Genomic DNA, 25,801 nt, shown 5'->3' on the forward strand with positions numbered 1-25,801 from the left:
CTTTGAAAAATGTCATATTACATCCTATTGGTTGAGAAATATTTTCAAGGACCTGTGAAAAGCTAGGTGGGAAAATGGTTTATAAACGTGTGGGCCTCTCCACCATGCCCTCTCTGGTCTTGTAGCACTTTAAGGGTGGTGGGTGTCATCTTGGGGTGATATGTTATTTCCAGTGTGTCCATTCAGTGTTGTTCAACCATCTTGAGGCCTCAGGCTGGGAGCACAGCATCCCACAGTGAAAATGCTGGCCTTTGTTATGACCCTTTGGGAATTTGTATTGATTGAACAGCATATTTGGGAGAGAGAAAAGCAGATTACACACTGGTTTGTCATGCTTGATTTACTTGAAAAGTGAAAAAAATGCTGACCTGGGAGACTGGTGACCCTTAAAACTAAATACATGTGTGTGTCAGATACACTGTGAGCTGCACATTGCACTGTGGATTCAACACATCTGGTTGTGTGAATGGCACTCAGCAGGATGACCCAGCTGTGAAGAGGCGGTAAAAAGCATAATCAAGCTTGTTTATAAATATTGCTGGCTAGCACAGCTCTTGGCAACACTGGAGATGACATTCTCCCCTAAAGTCTGCCTCCTCTTCATATTTCTTCTTTCTTGTTTTGGCAACTATTGAAATTGAGGTACGTGTTCTTAGATTAATGTCAGCCAGCAGTATTCAATATGATTTCTCTTCTCTGAGAAGATACTGTTTTAGGAAACCTGTGGCTTCCGAGCTCACGGCCTAGTCTGAATTTCCCTCTGTTGAGGAAAAAGACTTAAGGCAAGACCAGTGAAACAAAGAATTACAGATTTGAATGACAGATTAAGCCTCTTGTAATTTTCATTCTCCAAAATAAAAACACTGCTTATACCATCTATTTGCTATACGTGTTTCTGCTTTTAAAAAATATTTCTGTGGTAGATCTCCTGCAGTGCCACTGGTGAAAACAAACCACCAACTATTTGGGGGAACTTTTGTTGACATGAAGCCAATTCAATAATTCTGTGAGAGGTGACATGATGGAGAAGAAAGACCAAGGAGTCTTAATTGAGCACGCCTCTGCACCCCAGTTCTGCCACTTCTGGTGTGACATTGACAAATTGGATGGCAGTGATAAGCTTCAGCTTTTTCAGCTGTAAAATGGTGCAGCAATACTTACCTCAAACAGCTGTTGCAAGGAAGAAATGAAGTGACATATGGAAAATGCCAAGCACAGTTGCTGCCCAATTAATGCTGTGACCACTCCCGCCTTTCAAAGTAGAGGGACTGACCACCACTGGGCAATGTGTTGTGACCTCACTACAACAAATTAAAATCAATTGATAAGAAAAAAGTTGAGTTTCAGTATTCACTTTGTGATTTAGCTATTGAAAGGAACGTGTGCTTCTTGTCCCTCTTAAGTGAAAGTAAACAAGTGTCATAGTGGCAAGCACAAAACAGGTCAAGGCATGAGGTTGTGATGTCTCATGTGAGCATAGTATGTCAATGGTGGTTTCATGCAAATATTATCAAAATAACACATCTTTCCCCTTCGTCAATGATTTTAAAGATACTGTTTCATGACAACATGGCTAGATCTTAATAGCTACCGTGGAAAAAGACCCTACTAACTCATGACTCAACAAAAGTTGAACTCCATTTTTTACCAAATAATCTCTCGTGTGATTACAACTGAATACCTATATAAGATGCTTTAATCTGCAGTCTGATTCCTCCCTACCCCCTTCTTTCATATGTCACATTTGTTATACTATAATAGTTTGGCCAAAGGCAACCTCATTTTAAGAAGGTAAATAACAGTAATTGACCTGACGAGATCACTGGGATGCATTTATATTAGAGAGCAATTTTCAAACAGAATGGAGAAAATGCTATATAACAGAAACCTCCCTGAATATTTTCCTCCAATCTAAGCAGTGAAAATCTCATTATCACGAAGGGATTCTGTGTATATGCTCTCTGCCTCAGTCTCAGATAACTTTGATTTTCCTCTTAAATGTTGTATAAATATTGATGACACTTATAAATTTCTATGTGGTGGGGAATTATATTTAATACATTTTTCATTACATTTGTTGTTATCTTGCTACCATGGTGAAACAATTTTCTTGAAATTAAATACCATAAAATATTTGAGAATATGTTGCAGCTGAGCAATTGAGAAAGACAGATGTGATAAAATTAAGGAGGGTGAATAAGCACACATGTGCACTGATTTAGAAAACACTCGTTTCTTCAGTGAATAAATGCACTTAATGCAAGGCTTTCATTTTTTGTTTAGCTACCTCTTCACTTCCTATTTCCACCAAATGTGGGAGTCACTAATTATTGCTCTTAATGCAATAACCACAACCAGGCAACACTTAAATGGCCATATTCTGAATAAGCTATATTAAGCCCCAGCCATGACTTTTCCTTTTGTTACTGATTGGTAGTAAATTATTGGAGTGTGGACAAACTAAAGTAGCAAGCTCCTTTGGCATTATATGAACACCATCTAATTCACTGCTGGAGAAGAAAGGACAACTTAAGTACCACTTACTCAACACCTACTATATGCCAGGCATGGCACAAAGCCCTTTGAAACCATTGTCTCCCTTAATCATCCTCAACACAATCCCAGGAACCAGGTATTATTTCCCCATTAAGAGAAAACGGAGGCTCAGAAACATCAAGAAACTCCCCAAATATCTACAGTTTGGACCCTGGTTCATTGGAGCCCAAACTTCATGGCCTTTGCCAAAATTATTATTGAGCTGTCAGTAAAGGTAGTTGTAGGATAGAGATTTCATGGTCACAGACTTGCATACCTGGTAAGATGTGGGGACAATTTGTAACTTGAGAGAAAACAATTTTCATTTAGAAACAGTACCATGATTACATAGCTTTGATGAGTTGTAAATACAGATCTTGTTATTAAAATTTGGTTGCCCCATCTTAAGGTAGCAAGCTCTTTGGATGTCACCCTAAGAAAGCTATCATGGCCAGGCTGTTGCAAGCAGCCTCTGGAAAGGAAAATAAATGTGCATGTGAGAGCTAGAGACTGGCCCTTCAATTAAGAAGCTTGAATGAATAAATAAGGACAGGCTGCCCTTGACCTCACCTGGATACCCAGGGGAAACTATTATGGAAGTTGAAGGCACAGTTGAGGATGTGTGGTACTGCCATGCTGAGAGCCACCACCCAGGAGGGTCTACTTCTCAGCTCTAAGGCATGAGCCCCCGGAGAGGACAGATGGTAAGATATTGGGGAAACACAATAAAGATGGATTTGGGGATTTGTATAGGAAGCACCAAGTACGTGGTCACCTTGGTGGAGAAAGTGATTAGAACTGCAATGGTGGGGAGAAAGACTATTGCTAACCAAGCAACAGCAGCTTCAGAGCCCCAGCTGTGATGAAGGCTATGCTGCCTCAAGTGACAGTGGTGGCAGGCCTCATGAGGACAAAGAGCATGATTGGACCTAGGCCAGCAGTGCAGGAGAAGGAAGGATACCGAGGGACAATCACGGATGATTGCAGCAACAAGGTCTCAAGGGCACCAGAGAGAGAGAGAGATGATACCACGTTGGCCTTCACAGGGAACATGCCAGCTTGGGGAAAAAGAGAGAGGATTAACAGGGTTTGTTTACCTTCTTGGGGCTAGGTTTTCCAATCTTATTTTATAACTTCACAATGGATTATTATTATTCCCTTTACTGAAGGGGAAATCAAGACAAGGAGAATTAGTCTAGTCTACTAGGTCTCACCAAGGTCCCATATCTGACTGTCCAGAGTGTCACCCACAAGAATCCTGAGATTTCATGGAGATTCACTTTTTCTGGCTTTTATCATTTTGATGTATAAAAATATGAAAAGAAAGATTAATTGGTGATTATAGAGATTTGAGCGATAATAATACATTAATATTTATTGAGTGCTTCCTGTATGCCAGGCATTGTTCTAAGTAGCTTATGTCTATGACATTATTTAACACCTACAATAATGTTGCAAGATGAGGATGGCCATTATTCCCATCTTTCAGATGGATGGGGGAGTCACTAATTATTGAAGTCCACAGTGGATCAGAGTAGTGAATTTACTTGCCCAAGGTCATGCAGCTGGGGTGCCAGCCTAAGTATTGAGGCAGTATAAATCTTAAAAGTAGCACTGTACTGCTCTTATCATCTCCCCATGTCCATGCATGTGGATCTTTCTTTGGGAAGGAGCCACGTACACAGGAACCAGGGTTGGAAATGGCTCTAACTATATCTTCCTGTTCTTGGGAGGGGTATCTTAAGTGAGTAAGTAAGCCCTAGTAGCTCTCAAGGAGGATCTCCTACTGAAAGCTTTTCCTTTCAAGTTTCACCTTTGCTATGTCATAGCCTGGACGTTTGCCTCTCTCTCCTCTCCCATTTAAGTTCAAAGAGCTTCTTGGGGTTGGCATCCTACTGACAGGCTCAGTTACCACAGGGTCATCTGTTTGGAAAATCATAGCCCATGGAAGATGTCCCTGCCTGAACCAGGAGGAGAATAAGGCAATAGGCAGATGGTGTCAGTCAATTTTGTGTTCCTAGAATACCCAAGGCTGGGCATGGTGGCTCATGCCTGTAATCCCAGCACTTTGGGAGGCTGAGGCAGGTGGATCACCTGAGGTCAGGAGTTTGGGACCAGTCTGGCCAACATGGCAAAACCTTGTCTCTACTAAAAAATACAAAAATTAGCTGGGCACAATGGCAGGTGCCTGTAGTGACAGCTACTTGGGAGGCTAAGGCCTCCCAATTCTTCTTCCCAGGAGAATTGCTTGAACCTGGGAGGCAGAGGTTGCAGTGACCCAAGATTGCACCACGCCATTGCACTCCAGCCTGGGAGACAGAGCAAGATTCCATCTCAAAAAAAAAAAAAAGGATACGTTAAGCTGGGTAATTTATAAAGAAAAGAGGTTTATTTGGCTCACGGTTCTGCAGGCTATACAAAGCATGGTGCCAGTATCTGCTTGCCCTCTGGTGAGGCCTCAGGAAGCTTTTACTCATGGCAGAAGGTGAAGGGGGAGCAGCTGTTACATGGCAAGAGAGGGAGAAAGAGGGAAAGTGGAGGAAATACTAGTACCTTTTAAACAGCCAGCTCTGGTGGGAACTCATAGAGTGAGAACTCACTCATTACAGCAAGGACACCGCCAAGACATTCAGAAGGATCAGCCTCCATGACTCAAACACCTCCCACTAGCCCCACCTCCAACATTGGAGGTTAGATTTCAACACGAGATTTGGAGGGTACAAACATCCAAATATCACAGACTTAACAAGCAAGTCCAGTGGATCCAAATAGGGTGCCCAACATCACCCAAGGTGGTGGTACAGGAAGCCAGAGAGGAATATACAAAAGCCATGCCCTTGGATGGATGCCAAGATTAAAACAGAAAAGCACACAAAACAGTATCTTAACCTATTAGCAGAAAGAGAGTTTGAGGGTAGAAGTGGGGGCAGATGAACAGTGGGAGCCAAAGGACAGAATTAAAATGGGGCAGTTACTAAGAGAGGCAGCCCAGGGGAAGGGTGGGCAGGGCATAACAGGGGGAATAGACATGGACGGGTGCAGTAGATACAACTCTGGGGTAGGAAGGCACTTACTGTGGGCTCCCAGCAAGGGTCTGTGAGTAATCTTGGGTCAGCCACAGGGGCTCATTTAGAATGAGCAGCCCAGATCCCAAGGCCTCTTCTGGAGCTATTCATGGGCATCTACTGCATGTTAGGCCCTGAGCCTATAGTCCGTATCCTGTACCCTCACTGTCCTTGGAGGCGGGTTCTCTGGTCCCAATTCTTCAGGAAAGGAACTGAGGCTCAGAGAGTCCACATGAGGTACCCAGATTCACTCAACCAGCCATCACGCTGGCATTCACCATGTCCTGGCAGCATTCAACCACTCTTGGGAAAGACGTTGGCCCTTCTTACACTCTGGTAATAAAATATTGATCTAAACATTGTATTCCTTAGAAATCCAGCTGTATTAATCATAAAAATAACTCTTACATATGTTCTAATTTGATGTTTCCCAAAATATCTTATTAATGAGAATCCATTTCTGGGCCTCAAACCAGATCCACTATCTCGAAGTCTCTAGGGAGGGAGAGTCCTAGAAACATGAAGATGGAACTCTTCAATTGTATACTTTCGACCATATGAAATTGCCAGTACATGACTATTTATGATCTATGAAAACAACAATTTTACATGGTCTAATCTAATTTATACTTCAAATCCTAAATGAGTCTTATCATCAGAGAAATTTGAGAAAACCTTTTAAATGCTTTGGCATGTTCCTCAAAGCTAATATCCACCATGCTTCAGTATTACAAAAGAGCAAGTATTACAAACAACCTGAAGTCTCACTCCTAATTATCTCCTGTCTAATTCAGTTATAAAAATCAATCCATGGATGGGCACGGTGGCTCATGCCTGTAATCCCAGCACTTTAGGAGGCCGAGGCGGGTGGATCACCTGAGGTCAGAAGATTGAGACCAGCCTGGCCAACATGGTGAAACCCCGTCTCTACTAAAAATACAAAAATTAGCTGGGCATGGTGGCAGGCGCCTGTAATCCTAGCTACACGGGAGGCTGAGGCAGGAGAATCGCTTGAACCTCGGAGGCGGAGGTTGCCCTGAGCCGAGATCACACCACTGCACTCCAGCCTGGGCGACAGAGTGAGACTTTGTCTCAAAAAAACAAACAAAAAATCAATCCATTAGTGCATTAAAAAAATAGGTATTGGGCCGGGCTCACACTTGTAATCCCAGCACTTTGGGAGGACGAGGCGGGCGGATCACGAGGTCAGGAGATCGAGACCATGATGAAACCCCGTCTCTACTAAAAATACAAAAAAAAAAATTAGCCGGGCGTGGTGGCGAGCGCCTGTAGTCCCAGCTACTCGGAGAGGCTGAGGCAGGAGAATGGCGTGAACCCCGGGAGGCGGAGCTTGCAGTGAGCCGAGATCACACCACTGCACTCCAGCCTGGGCGACAGAGCGACACTCCGTCTCAAAAAAAAAAAAAAAAAATAGATATTGAAGACCTACTGTGTATCAAACACTAGACTAAACCAAGGGTACAACATCCTTTTAGATATAATTCCTGAGCTCAAGATGTTGTGAACTCAGAGTGATTAAGCCATGATTACACAATACACCAAGTGGTGTAGGGCACAGAGAAAAGAATAATGTATATGTTTGAAAATGCACTCCCAGAAGTGTCATATTCTTCTTCAACTGAGAGATGACCAGCTTTGAAGGTTTTATGTGCAGGGTTTTTTTTTTTTTTTTTAAGATTAGGATGATATTGCAAGGATGAACCACTGCCAAGGTAAAGCAGGCTATAAGACAGAGGCTTCCAGTATACAGTTTAGAAGACCACAGGTGTCATGGACCCCTGGATGTTCAGCTATTTCCTCGCTCTGCTGTCTTCTTCTCACTGCTAGAGAAACGTGGGCAACAGCATGACTGATTCACTAGTATTAAGTCAGCACTTTACATGTATCTATCGGGACATCTTGGAGTTAAGAACACCTGATACTAGTGTGAGACTCGAAAACACAAGGTTATTGTCTGGGAGGAATTGTGCAGGTGTCTGAAGAGTTAAAAGAGGTGGAGATTGAAATTCCATTCTCTTTCATAATTCCTGGATTTCTTTTTAAAATAGTTCCGAAGCAGAGAGTTTGCCCTAGTATCGGTGTTCAGGGAAGAGATTAGTTTGCAAAGTCATTGGAACTTCCCATTCACCTTTCTCCCCTTGCAAGGATCCTAAGGTCTTGCCCAGCTTAAGATTTTCAGCATGATGAAAATCCATTCCACTGGATGCGCAGGTAATGCAACCTCTTTTTACAACAGGCTTCTTTCTTTGAGGCATTTCAGTCTGGCCATTCAGGTGTATAAAAGTATGCAGAAGCAGGTGAGTAGGATTTCAAGCTTCAGTGGCTGCTTGGCTCTAATCCCTCGAGGCAGATATTTAATTAAGCTGAGAAAGTCAGTGTACCATCCATCAGGCAGCATGTTCTAGCACAGACCACTTACTATCTGGGACATCGTGTATCAAAAGTATAAAATGAGTTTTAATATGAAGTGAAATGACATAAATGGAAAGTAGACCAACTGCTGACTCAGCAACTTCTTCCAATGACAAAAAGGCTTTTAAAAATTTGCTCAAAAAGAACAAGTGGCTCTCACTATAGATATCAAGCACTATAATGGAATTACCGTCCCTGACTGACCCTGCTGTTGCAATGCCACACACCAGCCAAGTTTGCTAGTCAGAGCAGGTATGTGCCCTGGAGACATGGCCAGCTCAGAAGAAGCCTCACAAAGCTTGGCTTGCTGTATCTGAGTTGACTTGCATTGTGGTGCTTGTTGGATAATGATCAGAATCCGACTCATGCAAGAAAGAAAGGGTGCATTTTGAACTATTCTGATTTGTAAGTTCTTGGAGGTGATAAAAGAATAATAGCTTTATTCAGCATTCTGCAGAACACACTGGAAATGCAAAGATCATGTGGAACAGGGGCCTGGTCCTCACAAGTGTTTACAGTCTAATGACAGAGAAAAGCCTGAGTCCCATCAAGGATGCTTTAAGGGAAAAGGCAACTGGTGAAAGATGTGTGTGTGTGTGTGTGTGTGTGTGTGTGTGTGTGTGTTTTAGACCTCAGTGGCAACAGAGTTCAGGAAGGGGAGCAATGACTTAAGGCTACGGAAATCTATAAAGACTTGGGAATGAGGTACAAATTGAATCAGGAAGAAAAGAGGAGAGGGTACAGTGAAGGCAGGCAAGAAAGGAGAGGTATGGGCCGGGCGCAGTGGCTCACGCCTGTAATCCCAGCACTTTGGAAGGCCGAGCGGGAGGATCACCTGAAATTGGGAGTTCAAGACCAGCCTAGCCAACATGGTGAAACCCTGCCTCTACTAAAAATACAAAAATTAGCTGGGCATGGTGATGCGTGCCTGTGGTCCCAGCTACTCAGGAGACTGAGGCAGGAGAATGGCTTGAACCCAGGAGGCGGAGGTTGCAGTGAGCCGAGATCGAGCCACTGCATTCCAGCCTGGGTGACAGAACAGTAGAAGTATGATGGGGCAGGGGTGGGACAGAATTTGCTGGAATAAAAAACTACTTTTGGAAAGTTGTAGAAGACAGGACTGGAAGGGTTCACCAGGAACAGTTTGTGAGTGTCTACAAATGGAAGGCTATGGAGTTTAAGCTCTAAACTCTCTGCAATGGGTAGCCATTGGATTTTATATCAGGGTGTTAAAAAATGAATTTGCAGCTGTGTGCAGGACAGGCTGAGGGCACAGGACAAATTATTCATCTCACAGGCATCCTTGAGAGCTTAGAGTGCTAGATGCTTGGATTGCAAATATGAACCACACCAGGTCTCTCTCTAGAAGACCTCACAGAACAATAAGGGAAATGCACAATGCGTATGGGCACAGTTTCAACACCCTTGCATGGGCTTGAAGAGTGAACCAGGAGAAGCTAGTAAGAGACCACTGTAGGCCGGGTGATATGAAATTTGGATTTGAACTAAGCTGGGGAAACAGGAGGAGTACTCACAGCAGTGACTCATAGTCAGAGTTGACATTTCAGAAGGTCGGGAGGGAGAGGTCAGGACTGAAGAGAGTTTGGAAGGTCACCTGGGGAGAGGTGAACAAAGTGTGAGGGGCAGAGAGGCAAAGGGCTGCTGCAGGGGCCCAAGGTAGGAGGTGGAGAGATGGGCATAGAGGAGTGGGGAGGAGGAGTGGGGAGGTACAAGCACAGGGATCATGGGGAGAGCTCAGGAGCTGGGATTGGTCAGAGCTGACAGCCATGCCCTTCTGTTCTGGGGCACCTGCCACCCCTGTGCTCCTCCCAGGAGCTGGGCTGGCTCAGGGGGAGGGAGAGGAGTACTCACTTTCATTAGTTTCTTTGCCACATTAAAAGAACACTGGCAGCTGGGCGCCGTGGCTCACACCTGTAATCCCAGCAGTTTGGGAGGCCGAGGTGGGCGGATCATGAGGTCAGGAGTTCGAGACCAGCCTGGCCAACATGGTGAAACCCTGTCTCTACTAAAAATACAAAAATTAGCCAGGTGTGGTGGCAGATGCCTGTAATCCCATTTACTCAGGAGGCTGAGGCAGGAGAATCACTTGAACCCAAGAGGTGGAGGTTGCAGTGAGCCGACATCGTGCCATTGCACTCCAGCCTGTGCCACAGAGCGAGACTCCAACTCAAAACAAAACAAAAAAAGAACACGGGCTGGGTGCAGAGAGGGTCACTGCTGTCCAACAGAGCAGCCCTACACTTTCCTTATCCTCAGAGCCTACCTATTTGCCTTTATATCCTGTGACATTTTAGTACTCAAATTAACGGCTGCATCCTCTGAACTCTCTGAGCATGCCCAGCCCCAGCCCTGCCTCCCACCCCATCCCTCTCCCACCTCCCACCACATCCCTTCCACTCCCCACTGTGCACACCCACCCCTCCTCCCCCATCCACACCTACCTCCTAACCCCATCTCCCCCTAACTCTCACTGGCAGCCTCCCATCCCATAGCAATTCTATGCCTGTTTTCTTCACTTTACTTTTGAATGCAGCATGGGGCACAAAAAAGTACCCTCGAATTTGAAATATGATGATCTAGGTTTAGATCCTGATATAGCCTCTTATGGCCAAGATCTCTTTGAGTCTTGTTTTTCTTACCTGAAGAAATGGAGATAATATTTATAAAGATAAAATGAAAAAATGTACAGATGCCTGTTACCATATATCGTTTGGGCCATCCTAGGTGCTCGCTCAGAATTAATGACCTTTCTTGCTGCTTTTCCTGCCAGAGTCTCGAAGTGAGCATACAACAGACATTCCACACTTATGGAATTAATCCTCCCTCCTACCTCTGTTAGAAATTAAACATTTTAAGGGCAGGGTTCTCTCTGGGTCTGGCATGTAGAGTCTTGTGCATTCCATCTACTAGTTAAATATTTGTTAAATAAATGAGCCATGTGGTCAGGAAAGTGAGCAAACTCCTACATGACAGCTGTGATTTCACACTGTGGGTGTCTGGAGAAGAACGGAGTTTGACAACCCTCTGTCTCTTCCCTAGAATGGGTGGTAGACCTCAATTCTCTCCCTTGTCTCCCAACAAGTCCCTGCTTAAAGTTTAAGGAACTGTTGACACAGCCTCAGCAGCGCAGGACCAAGACATCATTCACAGGCACATATGCCACTCCTTTGGAACCTGTCAAGTGTGTGCCCAAAAAATTATCTGTATATTTTGCATGGTGACAAAAGCAACACATTCTAATCTCCTGCAATGAATTAAATTCCACCAGCAAAACAAATGCCTTATGACAGGTGATTGATAGGTGTTTTCTCTGACAGCCTCTGGCACAGAAATCACCCCTCAATCGAGTCTGGAAAGACAGCTGGAAGAAGAGTTGAAGTAGACAGCCAGCTCTCTCCCCACGCTGCACTGTGCAACATCTAAACACGCAGCAATATAAACGACATAACATTCAGTTGACCTTTTGCTTATCTATAAATGCAGAATGAGCTGCGTGGACCCTGATCCACCAAGGAACCATTTTAGGAAAATTTATTTCCTTTCACTACCCATAAAAATAAATTGCTCCTCACAAAGGAGAGACAAAAAAATTACTCTCTTCCCCTAATAAGATTATTATGAAAGGGATATTTTCTCTGAACAATCATTACTGAGTTGCGTGCTGTCAATTTTTTATCACCGTGTTACCTCTCTCAGCTTGGCTGGAGCTCCAGAGAGATGGCGGGCAAGGGCCTGGCCTTTCCTGTTGTTTTATTTGCGTGATAACTGTGACAGGGTCACATGTTTTTAATGTGGGTGGACTAAACTTATCATTGGCCCCCAACGTTCTCCTCTATTCCAGGCAAAAGATGAAGGGAATTGCAGCTCAATGCTTGAGCATAAATAATGTACTTATACACACAGGCATATACACACACTCACACTGGATGGCAATCCATGCATTGCTGGCTTTCAAAGGAGTGAAGTTCAACCACTGTGCTAAGAAAAGCTGTGTCCCCTCCAGTTTCAATATTTTTCAGCGACTTTTACTTTAGTGTCCGTGACACTTAGCTCAGTGGGAGACTGGTCAGAGGAGTTCTGCTAAATGCTCTTCCATGCCCCTCTGTAGCCAATAATGAAATTGACTACAATGTATTCAGTATCTGCTTTGGGCCAGGAAGGCAGCTAGTTGCTTTAGAGAAAACTCCGTCTTTAAGCTTCACCCCAGGTCGCTGTCTCTTTTGAAGCAATTGAGGTTTGGACAAGTGAGCCAACTGCACTAGGATCCCATTGCTAAAGAAGAGCCGAGGTGGGAGAGTGTGTCCTCTCCAGCTTCAGGGGAACAGAACACACTGGTGAGGAGCCACAGGAAGAGGGAGACCTGCAAGAGGGAGGGCAGGCTGTGTGAGGTGTTCTAGGTACCAAAGCCAAAAGCGAACCAGATCTTCTGAGTGTAGTGGGGCAATCTTGTCAGATAGTACTTTAAGTACACCTGAGTCTCCAGAAGCTAAATTGAGTCATTCTCAGGAATAGGCTGTCATGAGCAGAACCATAGAATTACCATTAATAGACATTTATGCAGCCAAAAGACACATGAAAAAATGCTCATCATCACTGGCCATCAGAGAAATGCAAATCAAAACCACAATGAGATACCATCTCACACCAGTTAGAATGGCCATCATTAAAAGTCAGGAAACAACAGGTGCTGGAGAGGATGTGGAGAAATAGGAACACTTTTACACTGTTGGTGGGACTGTAAACTAGTTCAACCACTGTGGAAGACAGTGTGGCGATTCCTCAGGGATCTAGAACTAGAAATACCATTTGACCCAGCAATCCCATTACTGGGTGTATACCCAAAGGATTATAAATCATGCTGCTATAAAGACACATGCACACGTATGTTTATTGCGGCATTATTCACAATAGCAAAGACCTGGAACCAACCCAAATGTCCAACAATGATAGACTGGATTAAGAAAATGTGGCACATATACACCATGGAATACCATGCAGCCATAAAAAAGGATGAGTTCATGTCCTTTGTAGGGACATGGATGAAGCTGGAAACCATCATTCTCAGCAAACTATCTCAAGGACAAAAAACCAAACACTGCATGTTCTCACTCATTGGTGGGAATTGAATAATGAGAACACTTGGACACAGGAAGGGGAACATCACACACCGGGGCCTGTTGTGGGGTTGGGGGAGGGGAGAGGGATAGCATTAGGAGATATACCTAATGTTAAATGATGAGTTGATGGGCGCAGCACACCAACATGGCACATGGATACATATGTAACAAACCTGCATGTTGTGCACAAGTACCCTAAAACTTAAAGTATAATAAAAAAATTAAATTATAAAAAAAAGAATTACCATTAATATAAGCTAAGAAAGTTAAGGAACAAAATCTATCCTAAAAAATGGGTTTTTAAAAATAACTTGTATTATTGTTTTACTATTTTTCAATTTTTATTAATTGCCTGATGACCACAGTTAATAATAATGTATTGTATATTTCAAAATTTGTAAAAGTCAATTTCTAATGGTTTACTCATGTTTGACTGCATATATATGTATACTTAAGAATTTAAAAATGCTTCTGAGCAAGAAGCATATAAAAATTACCCACAATTTGAACCATGTGGAGGTTAATAATCTATATTTTAAGTTACATCCTCATAGTTTCGAATTAAATAGCTGTGTTTTGACTACACAAAATGTATTTTTTGAAAATCTAGTAAAGTTTTTTTTATAACCTGAGTCAATTTTGGTAAATTTTATAATTTTATAATTTCTTCAACTATTATTGGCATATAATTGGTAAGAATATTCTCTCTTGGTATTTTACAAATATCTCTTATAGTTATATCCCTGTTTTTGTCTTCATATTATGTGTTTGTGTGTGTGTATGTGCATTTATATACCTCTCTTAGATCTTGTTATTCTTAGTTGTATATACAAGGAACCCTGGTTTCCTATTTAAAGACCTCATTTGAAAACAGAAGGATAATCTTTGCTACTTAGTTGGTCTTGATTTTCTATGGCTTATCAGTTAGCTGAGCTAGGAAATGTTTCTAAGATAAAATACTTCATAAGTTCACATTGATGCTTCAATTCAAATTCAGAACCACAGATGCTTTTCTTAACTTCATCAATAGACCAAGTTTCACCCACACTGAACATCCTCTCTATCGAAGAAACCACCATTGTTTCTCATCTCTTTTAGCCAAAGAAGTGCGCTCAACAGTTTCAAAATTACAATATAAATACTACCAGTGGCCGTGTTTTCTGAAAACAGGTTAAAATTTTTTTCCTGGTTCCTAGGGAATATCTCACTAGGAATGAATAGTCAAACAATCCAATTTCTTTCTGGGTGCAGTGGCTCACCCCTGTAATCCTAGCACTTTAGGAGGCTGAGACGGGAGGATCACCTGAGGTCAGGAGTTCGAGACCAGCCTGGCCAACATGGTGAAACCCCATCTCTACTAAAAATACAAAAAAAATTAGCTGGGTGTGGTGGCAGACACCTGTAATCCCATCTACTTGGGAAGCTGAGGCAGGAGAATCACTTGAACCTGGGAGGTGGAGTTTGCATTGAACCAAGATTGTGCCACTGCACTCCCGCCTGGGCAACAGAGCAAGACTCCATCTCAAAAAAAAAAAAAAAAGAAATTCTTTCTGAGCAGTTGTACTACCAAATTGATACCCAATTTTGCTTCCCATTTTCATAATTATACAAAATATTAAAAGATTCTAAAGTCAAATTTACAAAACAAGGTACATTCACAGACATCTGGCTTTTTTCCCTGTTTCCTTCACTTGTTTCTCTACCTTTCAAGGTAGTAATTCATTAATTTTTTATCCTTTCATTATTTTATGTTGAGTATAAAAATGTTTATGTTAATGTAAGAAAATATTTATTTGTATTTTAGTTTTACTATAGAAAAACATAATTTATGAACTATGTTAATATAAGAAAATGTCTATGTGTGTATTTTTATTTCCTTTCTTAGATGGATAGTTGTATACTATAATGTTTTCCTTCACCTTGTTTTTCCATTTATGTTCCAGAGGTTATTTCCTCCAAGGGCCTACAAGCAGTCCTCATGCCTTTTCCTGATGGCATAATAGTCCATTTGCAGTTGTGGCATCGTTTTATTGCTCCCCATCAACGAACATCGGACAAAATTCCAGTCTTTTGTTATAAATATGCTGCACCAAATACCTGTGTGCATGTTTATTTTCATATTTTTGGCAGTGGATTTTTGGATATAGTCCCAGAATGGAGATGGGTAGGTCAAACTATACATATCTATAGAATTTTGCTATCACAATTTTGCTAGACATGACCCAGTTTCCACCCGTGGGGGTTGTACTGTTTTGCATCTCCATCAGGAATATTTGAGAGTTCCTGTTTCCCCACAGATATGCCACAAAGCTTGTTGCCAAACTTCTAAATTTTTGTTGATTCCACGTATTTGGTGAGAAATGGTATCTCAACAACTTTTTTTTTTTTTTTTTTTTGGAGACAGAGTCTTGCTTTGTCACCCAGGCTAGAGTACAGTGGCACAATCTTGGCTCACTGCAGGCTCCGACTCCCAGGTTCCAGAGATTCTCCTGCCTCAGCCTCCTGAGTAGCTGAGATTACAGGCATGCATCACCATGCTCAGCTAATTTTTGTGTTTTTATTACAGACGAGGTTTCACCTTATTGGCCAGGCTGGTCTTGAACTCCTGATCTCGTGTGATCCACCCCCCTCAGCCTCCCAAAGTCCTGGGATTACAGGTGTGAGCCACCGTGCCCAGCCGTCAACAACGTATTAATTTGTCTTTCTTTTCTAATGAGTGACACTGAACATCTTTTCATCGCATTAAGAGCTCCATTATATGTATTTTTTTCTCAGTGATTCATCTCTTCAGAGCTCCTCCCCATTGTTCTTTATTGTCAAAATGTGTCATTTGATACAGTTCTTGTGCATAGCTAGCAGGTCTGCCCTTAGGCAGAGGTGGGTAGAGGAGACAATGAGTGTTTCAGGTAGAGGAGTGCCATGAGCATCAGTGTGAACGCAGCGCAGCCTAAGATGTGATTGGAAAGCGTCTCCACTGGACGGTCATGGAGGGCTTTCCACATTCCTCAGCTAAGCATACAGGGTCCCCATAATCTGCCCTCTGCAATCCCTTCAATCTGAAGTTCTCTATAAACTTCATCGCCTTATACTCCAGTGTCATCTATGTAGTGCTGTTAAAAATACAGGTGATAGAAAAATTCTATAATGTGAGTAAGAAGTGGCTACACGTGTTAATATTTTCCGAAACACATTGAATAGTACATTTAAAATGTGCGTGTTGTATTGCATGTAAATTATACTCTCTCTCTATATATATATGGCATGAGCTCAGCTCACTGCAACCTCTGCCCCTGGGTTCAAGAGCGATTCTCCTGCCTCAGCCTCCCAAGTAGCTGGGATTACAGGCCCCCACCACCATGCCCCGCTAATGTTTTGTGTTTTTAGTAGATATGGGGTTTCACCATGTCGGCCAGGCTGGTCTCAAACTCCTGATCTCGTGATTTGCCTGCCTCGGCCTCCCAAAGTGCTGGAATTACAGGCATGAGCCACTGCGCCTGGCCATAACTATGTATATTTATACATAGTCATGACCATAAACTAGTCATGTCCAAGCCCTACCCTAGGTCTACTGTGTCAGAATTCCTGGGTGTGTATACTGAAAATCTACATTACTAAGCAAGACCCACAGGAGACACATTTGTACGTTAAAATTTGAGACCACGAACTACTTGTATTTCTTCAAACTCTCAAGCTGGGTGTGTTTCTCTGCCTGCTGATTCTGCTGTTTGCCAGAATGTCTTTGAATACCTCAAGAATGCCTGTGCGTGTTCAAGATGTTCAGGTATCACATCCTCTGCTTTTTCCTTCTTCTGGTTTAATTTAGTATGAACTCTACCCTCCTCTGTTCTCTACTGTGAGTATAAAATTATGATACTTCCATTTACATATATACACAGACATATACTATATGTATATTTAGAAAGTATATATAATGCTTGCTCTAACACATTTATTTCTGTATTTCCCTTTACCAAACCAAAGACCATTTTCAGAACAGAGATTGTGTCTGATTTGCCATATTTTCAAGGTCTTGTTGGGACCAAAACACACAGTAGGTGTTTGATAAATCGTTCCTAAATGAATGGCCTTGGTGAAGGAATAGTGGAGGAGGAGGCTGGATATATAGATTAGGAATATATTTTGGAAGGTCATAAATATTAAACTAAAAAGCTGATTTTTAATTTATTGGTTATCATGTAAAGAATGCTTATTGTGTATTAAGAACTGTGCTAAGCACAGTGTGACTTTTATTGCATTAAATCCTATGTGGTGGGTGGTTATTTTAAAGATGACAATCTGACACTTAGAGAGGTCAAGCCACTTGTCCAAAGTCATTGTGCTTCCAGTCAAACCCTGGTCTGACTGACCTCAGAGAATGCATTTTATTTTTTTTTGAGATGGAGTCTCCCTCTGTTGCCCAGGCTGGAGTGCAGTGGTGCAATCTCGGCTCACTGCAAGCTCCGCCTCCCGGGTTCATGCCATTCTCCTGCTTCAGCCTCCCAAGTAGCTGGGACTATAGGCGCCCGCCACCATGCCTGGCTAATTTTTTGTATTTTTTTAGTAGAGATGGGGTTTCACCAACCATGTTAGCCGGGATGGTCTCGATCTCCTGACCTCGTGATCTGCCCGCTTCGGCCTCCCAAAGTGCTGGGATTACAGGCGTGAGCCACTGCACCCGGCCGAGAATGCATCCTTTAATAATGTTAGTGCCTCTCAGGTTGTTAAAGTTTAAGAAGATTGAATATTTTTCTCACAGAAATAGAGATGTTTGGGATTTCTAAGATAGTACCCAATAAATAAGAGTACCCACCTTCGTGTCCAAGTCCAACACAAATTGAAAAAAAACAAAACCAAGAAGACATATTGGAGATTTAGACAAATCACCTTTCTTCCTAATAACAATTGCATCAGAGGATACAGTTTTGTGTGAGAGACAGGTGGGTGGGCTGGGAAGGACCAGCACAGGCATCCCCTGCAGAGGTGGAACACACCTCAAAGGCTCCCTGGAGAGTAGCTTGCTTCCACAGGAGAGGAAATCGGGACTGAGCCATGTAAGCCTGGTGAGTCTTCCCAAAGGTACCAATCAAGAAAGTCACTCTATGTACCTGCGAAGGTATAGTAAAGCGGTGGAGAGAGCTTAAGCGTTTAGAGGGTCCCTTTCTTCCTGTGATCCAGAGAAACAGGAAAAATGATCAAGCTCTCCCCTAGGGATCAAGCAATGATGATGGTGCCTCCTGAGCCAGGGGGCAGCTGGCGGGTATTGGAGTATTACAAAGTTATGTCTGCCAGACTTGGCAGCCAAGTAGGCATTGGGGGAAGGAAGAAAATAGGAACCACTCATGACTTGCAAGCAGGGGCCTGTGTGACAGCAAATGTGGGCTACCATGTTTAGCCCAATTGCAAGGAGAAACATATTCTGAGGAAGAAATCATGGGTTTCATTTTTTAAATTAGCCTTGGAAAGGCTTGGAAAGAAGCATTGTCTAGTCATTTTAAAAGATGCTCTTTTAGGACTTAGTTTATGAATGGACAAATGAAACATTAGCAAGCTTGAATAAAGGGTTCATCACCTTCAGATTATGCAAAAATAAGCATAGATCTATGACCAAAGCAACATGCTAAATTTTAAGATTAATACTTACAGAAGGCATCTATCACTTACTTTGCTTAGAGTGTGTGAAATCTTCCTGGAAGGTGAAAGGAAGTCTTCCTTTTCAACATTTTCCTCCTATCCCTGGACTTACCATTACCTGTGTTAATACCCTTTCTTTCTGTTTTCATAGGTTGAATCCTCTTTGCTTTCTGGATCGACATAGCTAAAGTTTTCAAACTTTAATTGTATCTAGGTAGTATGTATTTAAGTTTTTTATTGCAAATATTTGAGATTAAGACTATGTAAATCGAGTTAACCAATTATAAATTTTAAGTCTTAAAAATTTTAGGCCTTGTTTTAATATTCTCTTTACATATTAAATGTATATTTAAACATCTTGACCTTTTTTGTTAGCACTATTGATTCTTGAATGCATTTAATGAGAGGGGGCAAGTCACAATTCCCATTCACTAGAAGGAGATAGTATAGTATGCAAACTAAAGGTGCTGGCTTTGGGATTGGAAAGGCCTACGTCTTAAAAAAGGGTACTTCTGAAATGGTAAAATGGAGCTGTAATATTCAGGTGAAATAATGCATGCAAAAATATTTATTATGGCGTTTATCCCCAATGACTTAAATGTTAATAGTATTTTATTGAAGATGGCATTTCTTAAATATGATTTTTTTCTTTTAGTTTCTTCAAAGTGTAAAGGTAATTGTGCTACAAAAACTCACCCAAAAAAATCTGAAGTCAAGCAGGCTCATGCAAGAGGAGTTAATTTGTTGTTGCGTGTTTGCTCCGATTAGACTTACTTTAAGGCCTGTAAAGTCACACAGAAGCAGATGTAGGTTGGCCCAGTCACTTTGGAGATTAGGACTCCTTCAAAGCTGGCTTTTTTCCCTCTAAGAGTAAGATATTTTCCTGTTATATTTCAAGGATTGAATGCCACTTCTACTTGGACGATGCCTACCGTGACCACCCAAGGCTAGGCTCAGACTGCTTTTTCTGCTTTCATTAATCAGTCTACATGCTCTTTTAATGTCCTGGTTTTCTAATCAGTCTCCCTGGACCTAGGAGAAGGTCTGAGTCTAAATTATTCACTGCTGTTTCCCAGTGTCTGGCAGAGATCCTGGCACTTAACAGAAACCCAAAACTTTTGGATGAATGATGACAGGTAGCTTCAAGTTTTCTATTTGAAAACAAATAGTATTTTCCAAATAAATTCTGGGAGCACTGTAATAACATCCTATCATAAAGATAATTCATAAAACATTTTAGTATGAATTAGCAGTTTAATCATTAATGAATTAAATAATTAAGTATTTAATCACTAATCAATGTTTATAATACATTTACAAGGTGTGTTTTTTCCATTTTTATTCTCTTTAATATACAAAACCATGGTTTGATGCAGTGCTTGTTATTTAGTCCACCATTTTGCAGATGAGTGCTTCCTAGATGCAACATATTACGCTAAGTTTTGTTACAAGAGTTTGATATTCTCTTAGCCAACAGGCATGCAATAAAGTCTAATATAAGGCAGTTGTGCAGAGAATATTAAGGATCTCAGACTTACATCTTTGAGCCTAGTTAAAGGAAAGATTAATTTAGATTGCAGGGTGAAAGACTGCATGTATCCTCTTGGATTATCTTCTAAGTAAGTGACTGCACTGAGTTAGATACTGAGGTACAAAGATGAATAAGACATGGTCTGCTCCTGCAGCGATCACTTTCCAGAGGGTAATAGAAATATGCAAACAAAGACATGCTGTGTCCCAGGTGAGATACGAAGTAGAGTTGGAAGCTCAGTCCACTCATCAAGAACAGGCTAAGGAAGTCCTGGAGGAGAGTGGGATAGATAGCCACTCATTTCCCATCACATGGACTTTGAGGAGGGGCAAATTCCCTGGCAGAAGCACAGACATCTCTAGCAAGGGACCTATTCTAAGAACATCCAGAATGTCAGCAGGCCTGGAGGGTAGAATGGCTGGACAGGTGGCAGGGAGGGCCCCTGTAGGAAGAGGCAGGACCAGATCGTGAGGACTAATGTAAGGGACCAGAGAATGGATGAGTGCACTCAGATTTGGGGGGAAGGTTACAATTTTCCTCAAGGGTGAGGGGCCTTGGCACATGAGGTGTGCAGTTGGGGGTATTAGTCTGGAGCTCGAGAAGCACAAGCTTCACAGGAGTATTGTGGCAGAAGGAATCAAGGCTTTCCAGACCGACTGTACCAAAACAGGGGAAGGAGTGGCAGAGTGGCGGAGGAGCTACGGTGTAGATGACATGATCTGCCAGGTGATGAGAGTCAACTCTGGAAACACCTAAGGGCTCCATCCTGAGCATCTTGGATGTCAGACTTAGCAGCTTACCTTTGAGAGTGGAGGCCCTCATGTTAGTCAACACAATTCAAGAAATCTCACTTGGTTTATTTTATAGAACACATAAGAGCAAACAATATGTCTAGTGCTTTCCAAATCAATGTCAAGTAAAGATAAGGGAGCAAATGGTGTGTGCGTGTGTGTGTGTGTGTGTGTGTGTGTGTGTTTGTGTGCTATTCAAGAGACTTTCTAACCCCTGTGAATAGGAAGCAGGAATGAACACTATCTTTAAACCCATGAAGCTTATAACACATCATTATTCACTATATTAACCATGCTGCTCGTTAGCTCTTTAGAATTTATTCATTGTTTAACTGAAAGCCTGTGCCCAACAACATCCCTTTTCCCCTGCCCCTAAGTACCTGACAATTATCATTCTACGCTCTTTCTCTAAGTTAAACGTTCTTAGGTTCCACAGATTCATGAGATCATGCAATATGTGTCTTTCTGTGCCTGGCTTATTTCACTTAGCATAATGCCCTCCAAGTTCATCTATGTTGTTGAAAATACTTGAAATGTGCTGAAGGGAATCAACTTTTAGTGTTAACACACACACACACACACACACACACACACACACGGTATGTCAGATGATACGCAATACATTTGGTTGTGGGAGTCATTACACAATGTATACTTATATCAAAACGCCACGTTGTATACTTGAAATATTTATAATTTTTTGTCAATTATACTTCAATGAAGCTGGGAAAAATTAAAAGACACATAAAAAAAGGTAAGGAAGGATATTCTGCAAAACCTAGAAGAGAAGAATTTATTCCTTATTGAAAACTTGCCACACAGGAAAGATAAAATGGAGACAAAATAAAAGAGAAGGTTTTTTCAAAAAGAATACAAATAAAAATTGTTTCAAAAATTCTATCACTTAAGAGCATAAATCCCTGTTTTGTTTTTTTTTTAAATAGGAATGCCCTCTGTTTCATTCAAGTTGCAACCTATGTGTTCCTCAATCATCAGGTTTTATTTGTTTTCCTGCTAATTAGCCAGCACGAGGCACCTAGAAGTCAAGTGTGACTTTAGTCTGCCCTCTTGGTGTGTCTCTGGAGTTCTTCTCAAGTTTCAATTTGTGACTTTATTTGCATTTTTAGGGAAACATTTAGGGGGCTTTGAAAAGATTACAAGTATTAGTGGGTACACAAAGACATTGCAAACTCTTCATCCTGCCGTGCTTCTCCGAGTGCTCACTAACACACACCATTCCATGACATGGGCCACATTAATTCCTGACATGGATTCTGAATGACTCCGCTGTGACGTGGATGACCTTACTGACCTCTGCTGTTACGTTGTCATGTTTTTTTATTAAAGCCGTATTTCATAAAACATGTTCACATTTATGAAATAAAACATAATTTGTTGTGTCCAGTTACACCCCTGCCAATACTACAGGGAGAGAAAACCAACTGATTTCCTGGTATTTCATAGTATTTTGCATAGCGCTGTAAGGAAATTAATTGGCCACTTGTAATACTGTAAGGCACTCGCTGAAGCAAACCTCCACTATGTGCAGTCTCTGCACAGGCCCCTAGCCGAGCACTGCACATCTGGTTCATTTTAAAGTGTGTTGTGTGTGTTAGCACAGGATGAGTGAGCGGGGAGCATGGCTTACTGAAATATTAGAGCTCTGAGGTGCCTCTGTATTGCCCAGTTATCAACAGGTCTTTAGTACGAGAGAAGCAACCAGGAAATTGAGTTAATATTTATTACTCAATCCCATAACTCGCATGACCTTTAGCACAAATATGGACCCCAGAACTAAATCCCTAGAAAATCAAAATTCAGGATTGACTTGGTTTTACCACGACCATGGTTTGGATATTTATACATGCAGTATACATAGGCCTAATATCTATCAGAGCTCAAACTCAAGTGGCAATCAGTAGGACACAGTAGGAAAGAATAACTAGCAAATTTGCACATGTGGTTTTGATTAAAACTTCTATTTCCAAATATAATTGTTTCCTTAAATGATAGTCACAGTGACTTAATGTGCTTATCAGTAGCTATAACTTGTTTTTAATAAAAATGTTGGAATTTCTGTAAGTATATTCGAAAGTATAAAATCTTGAATACAAAAGTCAGTATTTTTGAGTGCTTGAATACGAAAGTCAGTATTTTTGAGTGCTAACGCTGCCATATATGAGAACTTATTTATAATAAACGTTGATAATAGACTTATAAATAAAACCAGACATACATATATTTTTTTTCCAATGTGGCCAAATACCAGCATTAAAAATTCATATCATGGTTAATTTATTTAGACAGATTTCATCTAATTGGGAAAAAGAAATTTCTAATACCATGAAGGCAAAGATAGGGAAATATAGTATTTCATAAATTATATACATTAGTACAACCTTTATGCAGGACAGTTTGAGACTATGTTTCAAATGCTTTAACTCTGGAAATACTTTCTCAGCAATTCTCTTTTTTTTGAACTATAGCTTAAAAATGATGAGTGGGAAGGAAGTTTCAGATGCATAAGAATTAATAATAGCTGTTTGTTGGATATTTTTAAAAATATTTTTCTTATGTGAATTTTTAGGCTATCACAAACATCCTTGAAGAAGCCTGAACATATCCTGGATTTAGAATTGCTAAGTTGATAGCATATTTTTAAAAGCCTTAAACATGGGGAGAGCTATCAAATTACCCTTCATAATTTGTTGTGTCCAGTTACACCCCTGCCAGCAGTTATTATAAAACTTATTTTCCAAAACATCTAATGGTCACTTTAATTTGGGAACTTTTACAATTGTATCTATCCATTCCTCTAGGATTTGCATTTAAGGGTTATCTTCTGGTGTGTAATCTACAAAATTATTCTGCCTGGTCAAGTTTTTAACAGGTACGATGTACCTCCTAATTAAGTTTTAATAAAACAGAATTAATCCCAGCACTGTGGGAGGCCATGGCAGGCAGATCACAAGGTCAGGAGATCGAGACCATCCTGGCTAACAAGGTGGAACCCTGACTCTAATAAAAATACAAAAAAAATTAGCCAGGCGTGGTGGCGGGCGCCTGTAGTGCCAGCTACTCGGGAGGCTGAGGCAGGAGAATGGCATGAAGCTGGGGGGTGGAGCTTGCAGTGAGCCCAGATTGCACCACTGCACTCCAGCCTGGGCAACAGAGCAAGACTCCGTCTCAGAAAAAAAAAAAAAAAAAAAAAAGAAGAAAAACAGGATTACGGTAGAGGTAGAGAACAAAAGAATTAATAACCTATTATGGTAAAAATGTCAACACAACATAAATGTACACCAGTATGGATTTGCTAAGTACACACACACACACACACACACACACACACACACACACACGGATTATATATTAGTAAGGTTTTTTCTGGTTGGTTGTTTAGTCTTTCTATTCATTTTTTTTGTTCTCTAATTAAAAATGTACTTGCATGATGTTTTTAATCAGAAAAATAAAGGTCTTCCACTATAAAAAATGTATAATCTGAAATTACTTTAGGTAACTATTTTAGACTGTGGATAATTGGTGGGTTTTCATTTAAATAGTCATTTAAGAAATACTTGAGCTTGTAATTGTGGATTGTCAAAGGAAGGCTCAGAGACAGAAACATTCATAAAGGAAATGAGTATAAGGGAGTCAGACTGCAGAAGGACTAGATTACCAAATTTTAAAAAATGCAATCAGAAATTAAAGGAGAAAAAAGCAAAAATACCAAGGTTGCCAAGTAACATTTGTCTGTTGAAGGCAAAAACAACAGTTGTCTAATACTATTATATTTACAAATGTCAAGACATACTTTCAGACATCAGCACAGCAAAGATCAAGAATATAAATGATTTTGTAAAGGAGTTCGGATGTGTGGGAATCAATGAAGCTTTCATTATTGAGGTCCATACCAAGTTAGGATGAACCTGCTGTACGTGTCTTACCTCAGGTACAAAGCCTATGGTCTACCTATGTCATATTAGAAGTGGTACAAGTATCATTTTTTGCTTCTATAATCCTCTCTCCTAGTCAATAACCTGCCATCAAATGTGGATTTGGCCAGATGAGCTGCTAATAAATTTTCTGATTTTTGCGTCATTAATTTGATATTGTTGTTTTAAAAATAGTTTATGTATGTAAGTGTCATAAGAGATATTAATACTTAAGTACATTATTTGTATAATTAACAAAAGTAGGGACATGTGATGTTAAACTGAAACATTAGTTTCTGACGGGAATTTTAAAAAGACACTGGGTTTGTAACTTACTTTTACGTGTCGGAAGTATCTTACTGTCCTTATTAGCTCTATTGAGATTAAGAACCAAGAACCATCTTAGAAACCTCTGTAGGGTGCACCTACCGTACATGTAAGCTCATAGGATGTCCTTCCTGTTTATTTTCTGGGCTTACAGGTAACGACATTCTTTATCTTCTTAAGTAAATTTCATAAGCCTAGAGCTAGTATTAGACCACTTTTACTGGAAGGACTTTGTAGATACCATTATTACTTGTGAAGCATATTCCTTATTTTTTAATAGCAAGTATATACAACCTAATTAAATGAGCTTTTGGGCTTGCTTATATTTTATAAATCACATGTACCAAATTTTATATTCTGATCGGAAAGAGAATAAATTGTTACAGGTTACACTCGGTTGAGTTTTGTCTCAATGGAA

Source organism: Nomascus leucogenys, chromosome 6 (genome assembly GCF_006542625.1).
Source record: "Nomascus leucogenys isolate Asia chromosome 6, Asia_NLE_v1, whole genome shotgun sequence".
Taxonomy (NCBI): domain Eukaryota; kingdom Metazoa; phylum Chordata; class Mammalia; order Primates; family Hylobatidae; genus Nomascus; species Nomascus leucogenys.